We start from the raw sequence: 7,877 nt of genomic DNA, 5'->3' as shown, positions 1-7,877 counted from the left end.
CAGGAATTCTGTACAGGATAGCTAAAATAAAGGAAGTATTTACTAAAAATTAAACAGGAATGAGGAACAATTAACAAATAATGTACATTTTCTCTCTCAAAGTTAAAAAGCTGTTCAGTTGCTATTTACTTTAAAACTATTTGTTGTTAGCACTTAAATATTACACAATAAACTTAAAACTGGGGATAAAAGATGAATAACTGCTACATAAACCCATTCTACAAAAGTCTTGTCAGAGGGGAGACAAACACATAAATTAATAATTTAATTAGAGTATGGTGAGTGAAGATAGCAATCATGTGGTTTCTTCCTGAACCAAAAAGAGGACAGTGAAATGTGAATTAATTACCACATATAAATGAAAAGTTTATATATAGACTTGACCTCAAAGAAACAGTTCAAACAAAACCATTGGGTTTCTCAATCATCAGCCAGGTTAATAATGGGTTTTCCAACATGAGACTCTATCCCAGCAAATCCAGGTCTTTCCCAGCCATATAATGGTCATAGCACTTACAAATCTCACATTCTTCAAAGCAATATTTTTCTAAGAACCCTTCATGAGAAAAGTGGGGATTCTCTACCTTAGCAGTCTTTTCCCTGAAACATATTGGTTCTGATCTGGTTACATATCCAACCATGGAAAAATCCCTGTGGAAATTAACAAAAGTAAACATGATAAGTCAACACTCCAACAGTGACAGGCTGCTCTCCTGATCAAATCTGGGATTTGTAAGTGTTAGAAGACCTGGTTCTCCAAAGGAAAAAAGATCAGAGCATTGTTTTAACAATGGCAAGATCTAGGATAACAAATGTAATAGTATGTACAGAGGATAATATGGGAGCAAAGAAACAGGTCATTTAAAAGACATGAGTTGTCTTTTGGATCTGGAGATTATGATATTAAGTGAAATAAGCCAATCCAGAAGGAGGAGGAGGAGGAGGAGGAGGAGGAGGAGGAGGAGGAGACAGAATACTCTCTCTGATATACAGATGCCAACACACAATAAGAAGGGGAGGGAAGAATAAAAGTTCAGTTGTGTAGACAAAGGGGAATGAAGGGTAGGGTGGGGATGGGAATAGGAAAGATAGTAGAACGAATTGGACATAACTTTCCTATGTTCATATATAAATATACCATGAATGAAAGTCCACATCACCTACAGCCACAAGAATGGGATCCAAATTAGAATAATTTATATTCCATGTATGTATAATGTGTCAAATACACTCTATTGTCATATATGTCTAAAAAGAACAAATTAAAAATAGCTTTAAAAAGGATATCACACTAATGATAAATAAAAAATGGCTCTGAATCCTGTGCTGTGTTATATAAGTAAGAGCCTATTTCAATGATTTGGCTGTTATATGAATGTATAATTTTGTAATGTCAATACTTATTTCTTAAATTATAAAATTAAATTACAAATCCTTATTTTGATAAAAAATGGGATAACTTGTAAACTTGAAGGATAAAAGAGATTAGGAGAGTTTGGTAGGAATAGCATGCCTTGTAGAAAGAGGAACATGGGTAAAATCAGAGAGCTGTGAACTAACATGGTGTTTACATTTTATATTTCTTTATGCTTATTTAACACATCATTGATATATGAACAGGAAAAGAGCGGGCAATGATATTTAGAAAAAAAAAGTCTAAGTAAAAACAATCTTTCTTAAAACATACCTTCAAAGTGTATTTCTAGCTAACATGCCTCATTTAGTTGCAGAAAATATTCCCCATTGGTCAGTGATATTCAAGTACTTCCCCTGTTCTTAATTTTCATAATAAAAATGCATAAGATAACAAAATTCCTATTTAGTTGTTGTGTAGGGGAAATATTTTGCTATTTTGATATTTACTTTAAACAAGCATTGCTAATGCAAAAGATTCAATGCACTTATTCAGCTTGGGTTGCAATTAATGGCAGCTCAATTTAACTTAGGTTGTATTTGGATTGAAATATTTTTCTTTAGTTTGGAGGGTGTAGGGAGCCACCTGTTAACTACTTGAGCATCTTCATTTGGCACTGAGCAAGGGAATCTTAGTTTTGGTTTTGCCAACTGTTTTATGGCTTCCCCACTCAATGGATTGAGCAATGGATTGTGCAATGCTCTGTCTCCTCTCAGCTAGGGAGACACTCTGTTGCCTCCAGAGTTGGGCATAACCTGTTAGAAACTGGACAGCCCACCTCCTACCTTATTTGTTGAAGAACATTCCATGGAAAACCTTATAAATAAAGCAAGTGTGGCTCCATAACTCTCTTGCTTTTTAGTGTAGAAGTTCAATCCCTAAGATCAGTGAGCCATCCTGCCTCGCCTAAAATTACTTTCTGTAGTTTTTTTTCCCACAGTTTTCTCTTTTTTAACTTTTATTCAGAAGCCAGCAAACTCCACCAACAGGGACCTTCACTCCCACTGCCAGTGCAGGACAAGGACGGGCGGCTGGAGATTTTTAATACAAATTTAATAAATTTTACTTGGAACAGATTTATTTGGGTCTCCCCCACCTTATTTTTATTTTGGAAGAGGTTTTTCACTTGAGAGCGTTTGAAAAATTCATTCATTTCCTCTAAGTTTTTAAGTATCAAGTTATTTGTAGTCTATTCTTCTTATGCTTTAAGTGACTGTAGGGTTTATCATAATAGCAACTTTTTTTATTACTAATATACATGATTTGTGTCTTCTCACTATGTTTACTAGCCTTGCTAGAGGTCTTTTTTTTTTTTTTGATAAACCAGAGTTTTGTTTCATTGATTTTTCTCTAACATTTTATTTTTTATTTCATTGATTTTTTTACCTTATATACTTTATTTTCTTCTTTCTGCTTATTTGAGGTGAATTTGATCTCCATATTCTAATTTCTTAAGGGAGAACATTAGCTCATTAATATGAATATAAAGGCTTCTTTCTTTGAATGCTATAAATTTTCCTCTCTGCTCTACTTTAGCTTCATCCTATTTATGTTGCTATTTTATGTTCATTTTTCATTTTACCTGCATTTTTTATTTTCTTCCAAACTTCTTTATCTCTTAGATCATTTAGAAATATGCTTTTTAATTTTGCCATGTTTAGGTTTTATTTGATGCTTTTTCTGTTATGAATTTGTACTTTTATTCAATATGTTCAGAGAATATATGCTGGGAGATGTCAGTTCTTTTAGATATGTTGAGGTATATTTTATGATCAATTATATGATCTGTCTTAGTTGCTTTAGACATATGTAACTTACAATAGTCTATTAATGTTGAAGTTTTACATCTCTGAACAAATTGAAGTGAAAGAAAACTTCTTCCACTTAGGTTCATTTTTAAATGTAATTTTCTTAAATATTTCTTCTCCATACATTGGACACCACATTAGATGTTATGATTTTTCTTCAACAATCAAATACAATTTTAAGAAACTCACAAGGAAAATAGTGTATTTATTCTTCTTTTTATCCACTCCAACATTCTTATTTCCTTCTGAATCTCCAGGATTTATTTGGTTATCATTTTATTTTTCTTTATAAAACTTCCTTTAGCCATTCTTCAAGGGTAAGTTTGCTAGTAACCTTTGTTTTTCGATTTCTTCCATCATGTAGAATTCATGGGTGACAGTTACTTTTTTTTCCTATATTTGAAATTGGATATGCCCTTTCCTTATATCTTTGAATTTGTTAGTATATGTCTTTCACCATATTTGGGGAGTTTTCACCCACTATTTTTTTAAGGTATCTTGTCAGTGACTCTCCTTATCAGTACTCTCCTTTGACTCCAATACTATGCACAATAGCACTTTTGTCATTGTTCCTTGGGTCACTGAGATTCCGTCCTTTTTCTTTTTTAATCTACATCCTCTCTGATGCTCAAGCTAGGTAATTTCAATTGATATGTTCACTGATTTCAAATTCATTATTCTATCCTCTCTCATCTTTGCTCTACTCTTGAGACTATCCAATGAGTTTATTTATTTCATTTATATTTTTCAGGTTTATACTTCATATATTTCTATCTGGTTCTTTTTATAAATTTCATGTCTTTGAAAGATTTTCTGGTTTTCCATTTGTTTCAATAGAATTTGCAACTATTGGCTAAAGCATTTTGCTTTGTTTCAATAACCTTTGTCAGTTAATTCAAACAACTGTTTCACCTTGATCTTGGTATCAATATATGTTGATTATTGTTTCTCACATTGGATATCATGTTATGACTGGTTCCTATTTTTCTTTTTTATAGAGACCTGTTGTTGAAGTATATGCCTTGTTAGGTGGGTATGTAATTCCAGTTTCTCAGTTGGATTCTGCCAGCTGAACTTGTGGCAAAAGTGGAATATTTTCTCATACCATTACTATGTTTATGAAGATGCTCAGGTTGGATGTCAACTATGCTTTTCAGAAAAACTGGAACACCCTTCTTTTAAGTTGAGATGACAGGGTAGCTAACTGAGATCCATGCTGGACTTTTTTGGCATCTAGGAGGGAGAACATGAAAGACTGACTCAGACTTTTAATTCTTGAACAGTGGGGTGGAAACTCAGCCACACTGGAGCCCTCTGACACTAAGAGAGGGATGACAGTAAGAATGCTACTAGCTTCTCCTCTCCATGCCTCACTCACCCTGGTTATTATTAGGTAAATTAGGAGGTTCTCTTCCCATTGGGCCTAACCTACACCATGGACTGGTTAGGTGTGGAGGGTTAGCTCCACCCTGAAACTACAGGGAATGAGGTTATAGTTTATCCACTGATGTTTGGCTGGAACAGGGTGGTTATTGCCTAAAACGTGTTCCAGTGTTACCGCACTCGTTTCCTAGTCCTTTGGCCGGAGAAAATAAGACATTTTCTTGAGAATTTCTGTCCCCTATTCACCCTCCCAGGTTGGAGCCTTCTGCAGGGCCCTCTCTGGGATGTATGAACAGTACATCTATATACTTTAGATTATTTCTTCAGTCTTGAGGTCCCTAGGCAGTACAACTTCTGCTTGTTTGTCACCATTTAGAGTCTTTACATAATTACTTTTTTGAATTATGATTATGTTTAGGGATTTTTCATTGGTGAGAAGGTGAACCTGGGAAGAATAGGATCACTCCATCTTCCTCAGAACCAGAAATCTGTTGACTGCTTTAAAACAGCTAATTTATTGATTTTGGGGACAGAGAATGCTAAATGTCTACCCTGATATCAGCTGTCACTATCCACCTTTGAAATGGATCCTTGAAAGTTGGGTAGGCATCTTACCACCAGTAAAAATAGACAGAATTTTTCAGTTTCCTCTGTAGCATAGTTCTGTCCAAAGCTGTTTGAAATAGAGGCATTCACTAAGAGTTCCTTGACGTTTCTAGAAAAGGTAAAGGAACATGATTCTGCACAGTGTTCTTTCTCTTGCTGCTGGAATAAAGGTCTGGATGACTAGAGCTCTGCCAGCCATCTTGTGATCCCCTCAACACGTCAATTATTGAGGATGGCAGCACAGCATGACCAGAACATGAGTCCCTGATGATATTGGGTAGTCATTTCAGTTAGAAAGAAATACATTTATAAAAGAGTCATACTTTTTAAATGTCTGCAGATGCTTTGGATTTTAGTGACTCATGTCTTACAAATAGATGATGGCAGAAATAATGCAATGTGACTTCTGAGACTAGGTAATAAAAAGAAGTTCCCACCTGGCACTGTCTCTGTTTTTTTCTCTTTCTTTCTCTCACATGCTTGCTCTGGAAAATCTAGCCACCATGCTGTAAGAATATATATAGACATATATAGATAAGAACTGAGACTCTCTCACAAATAGCTAGTACCAACTAGCCAGGCAGGGAGTGAGCTTCCCTGGGACTGGATTCTCCAAGCTTAGTTAAGCTTTTCCATGATAACACTTCTGGCCAAGATCTTGCCTGCAACCTTACATTGGGTCTCTGAGTGTAAACTGACCAGTCAACTGCTCCTAATTCCTAACCCACAGAAACTATGAGTAGTAATAAATATTGAGTATTGTTTTAAACTGCTCAGGTGGGCATAATTTGTTATACAGCAAAAGATAAATAATACCCTGGTATCTTGTTAGGTCACTGGTGTGTGTGTGTGTGTGTGTGTGTGTGTGTGTGAGAGAGAGAGAGAGAGAGAGAGAGAGAGAGAATCTGAAGTTAATCTGAACTTAATCCAAGGAGGAAATGAGTGTACTACAAGGACCATGAGGAGGCAGCTGGGCTTCAAAAATAATGAACCAAAGTTGGAAAGCCACCCTAGCAATAGCAGTTCTGTGTGCTCTAAGTGTTGACCTGACCATGGGCAATATCTCCCACAGGGTGGAACAACTTGGAACCATCAATAGATTTAAAATAGTGCATTTGTTTTCAAAGACAAGTTAAGACCTTTGAGGAAAGAAAGAAAGGAAGGAAGGAAGGAAGGAAGGAAGGAAGGAAGGAAGGAAGGAAGGAAGGAAGGAAGGAAAAGAAAAAGAAAGGAAGGAAGGAAGGAAAGAAGGAAGAAAAGAGGTTAAAGACTCCAAATGGACCAGTAAAGAAAAGGAAGTTCTTGAGGTGGTTGGGGATTAATAGAAATCCCTTGTAAAAGCAGGTAAAGAAATGTGGGATCCATGGGCCCAGATGCATCCTTTACACTTGCTCTTTTACCAGGACTTATGGCAGGATTTCATACTTCATTCTTATTCATTAACTACCTCCTAACATTGAAGAGCATATTTTTTTTTCTGATCCCCAGGTAAAAATGAAGAGATATTTAAGTCATAGAGAAAGGAAGTGATGGGGCTGGGGATATAGCTCAGTTGGTAGAGTGTTTGCCTTGCATGCACAAGGCCCTGGGTTCAATCCCCAGCACCACACAATAAAGAAAGAAAGAGAGAAAGGAGGGAAGGAAGGAAGGAAGGAAGAAAGAAAGAAAGAAAGAAAGAAAGAGAGGTGTCCATTCAACCTATACAGCATATTCCCCAGGAAACCTCCCTCAAGTGACTTCCCCTGGACTGAGTATCCTCATTCCTTTCCATAATTTCTAAATTCAGGTGCTTGTTAACCAGCACCCTAGAACTTTTCTTGTTGTATTCACCCATTGTGCACCTTCTGGGGTGGTATGGAGCTTGTCTAATGATTTTTGTACTTTGTACACTAAGTATGTGCTTATGTAATCAGTGAACAAATCTGTGACTAGAGAGGAAATAGGCTGAATTCATAATTTGTAAAATTTACATTTAGATGGCATATAGTTTTCTTTTCTTTTCTTTCTTTCTTTTTTTTAACCATTTCTACTGTTGCCCTGGGTCTTTACCTAATATGAATAGAAGTGAAAAAGCTCATCTTTCTTAGTTGCAAATAGCAGCATCCAGAGAGGAGGAGGCCTTTCATATGGTCTCTGGGAGAGCCAGAACTTCAGTCTTAAAGATTAAGCTTCCCCAAGCACTGAACCACCAGGACAATGCTTATGAGAATCCTACTACTGTACTCATCTCCTTCCTCACCAGAAAAATGCACTCTGAGTTGCTGCATGACATTGTTGCAGTGTCATAATTGTCTCACTGGTGGAGCTTAACTTCACAGAGGCTGAATAAGCAAGTTTCTGGCTTCAGCTTGGACAGGCAGAACTTGGAGGAAAGTTCCTCAAATGGAAAACTGTTCAAAAGATGCCAAAAAAAGGGGGGCAAATATCCTTCTAGTTAGTCTGAGGATCCTAAATACTATTTTAGAGATCATGTACAGTGTAATAATTTGACATTTTTCTAGTCATTTTTCATGGAGTCATGGAGTAGCTGAAAGAATACTGGGTCTAAAAAAAAATTTTGTGTAGGGAAAAATTGTGACTCATGAATGGATAACTAACCAAATGTAATGTATACTGTAGCCTACAGTTTTTGAACATATACATTTTTAATGTGACTAGTCAATTTA

The 7,877-nt window shown here is 36.0% G+C and overlaps 1 non-coding gene across 1 annotated transcript; it reads left to right on the top strand.

Annotated features, from left to right (window-relative positions):
- Window positions 1–6,748: 6,748 nt before the first annotated feature.
- Trnaa-ugc (transfer RNA alanine (anticodon UGC)) lies at window positions 6,749–6,822 on the top strand. Its single transcript has one exon. It is a non-coding gene; the product is annotated as a tRNA-Ala (tRNA).
- The last annotated feature ends 1,055 nt before the right edge of the window (window positions 6,823–7,877 follow it).

Source organism: Marmota monax, unplaced genomic scaffold, assembly GCF_021218885.2.
Source record: "Marmota monax isolate L192 unplaced genomic scaffold, Marmota_monax_Labrador192_F-V1.1 WCK01_AAM20220418_F8-fsc00040, whole genome shotgun sequence".
Classification (NCBI taxonomy): Eukaryota; Metazoa; Chordata; class Mammalia; order Rodentia; family Sciuridae; genus Marmota; species Marmota monax.
Note: the sequence above shows the minus strand (reverse complement) of the source record. Positions and strands in the feature narration are given on the sequence as shown.